Below are 1,581 nucleotides of genomic sequence, written 5' to 3' on the forward strand. Positions count from 1 at the left end.
GAAGCTTACTTTACCTAGCAGTCTCAGGACAGCCATCTAGCCGTTCTAATCCAGGAAGAAGAAACGAAGCAGTTGCCGGTTTATTAGTAAGCAAGTCACTCTTGACACGGAAACACGGTACAGTCAGCTGGGAAAATTAGCCCTCCCCTCATCCATGCATCCAGAAAGCTCAGGCCATGCTTTCAGTGCCACTCAATAGTTGTATCACCCCTTCCCACTTAAGAAGATACTGCAAACCCAAGCTATCAGGCCGACTTTTTTAGGGACAATAGAGCTCAGTGAGTTCGACATATCATACCAGCCTTGCACCGCTGTCAAGTCCCAGGCCTTAGCTGACTTCATTGCTGATTTCACCGAATACCACCACCAAGTAGAAAGTGAATTGTTATGCATGAACGGTGGATCACCCTCCAAGTGGACTCTCTTAGTGGATGGCTCGAGTAACGTAAATGGAAGCGGACTTGGAGTGGTACTGGTTGTGCCAAAAGGAGACATCATCCAGTAGGCAATACGGTGTGGGTTTAAGTGCAAGAACAACGAAGCCAAATATGAAGCCTCATAGCTGGACTTTCCTTAGCCAAAGAAATTGGAGCAAAGAAATAGAGATGAAGTCTGATTCCCAGTCGTGGTCAATCATTGCAAGGCAGTATCAAGCACGCGACTCGAAGATGACATCTACTTGAGCATGGTCAAGGAGCTACAGGCCCTATCGATGAGTTCTCCATCGTCCAAATCCCAGAGCGGAGAACTCCCACGCTGATGCCCTTGCCAATCTCGGCTCAGCCCTCAAATGCTCTTCCTAGTCTTCATCTCTCTATTATTCATGCACTAGCCCGCTAACTGGAAGGGACAACAACCAAACAAGCCGCCGAGGAAGCATGGGTGTTGAACTAGCCGACTGCTGGATGACTCCGATAGTGAGATACTTGCAACACGACGAACTCCTAGCTGATAAGAACGAGGCACGATGACTAAAAGCAAGAGTCGCCAGATTACCATACATAAGGGCCAACTCCTTAGAAAATCATTCTGGGCCCCTATCAAGTGCACAAGCCCAGAGGAGGCCAAACGTGTCCTTGCCGAGCTACATGAAGGCGAATGTGGAAACCATGCTGGGGGACGTAGCCTTGCACACCAGGTGATCACTGCTGGATATTACTGCTGACCATACGCACGATTCAGTGCCTATGTGAAGAAGTGTGACAGTTGTCAAAGGTTTGCTGTCTCACACCTCCTACCAAAGCGACTCCATTCATCCCACACCCGGCCCTTTATGAAGTGGGGAATGGACATCGTGGGAAAACTACGACTGCACCCGACAGCGGAGTCTATATTAGCTGTGTGAATCCGGGGATTATTACGGACGTTTCTAGAATGGCCACCATATGTGCTCATAGGGTTCTCACTATCAAGATTTGAAACACTTGATACCCTCGTCACGGCTCTACCATTCTAAGGACATATATCAATACATATTGCAATAATAATGGTTTACGCGATATAGAACAAAAAGCCTTTTATTGATTAATAAACATTATTACAAAGAGTCAATTCTACAATAATTGATTGGCTCTAGGGCAT

The sequence above is a fragment of the Pistacia vera genome, unplaced genomic scaffold (assembly GCF_008641045.1).
Source record: "Pistacia vera cultivar Batoury unplaced genomic scaffold, PisVer_v2 Contig509, whole genome shotgun sequence".
Lineage (NCBI taxonomy): Eukaryota > Viridiplantae > Streptophyta > Magnoliopsida > Sapindales > Anacardiaceae > Pistacia > Pistacia vera.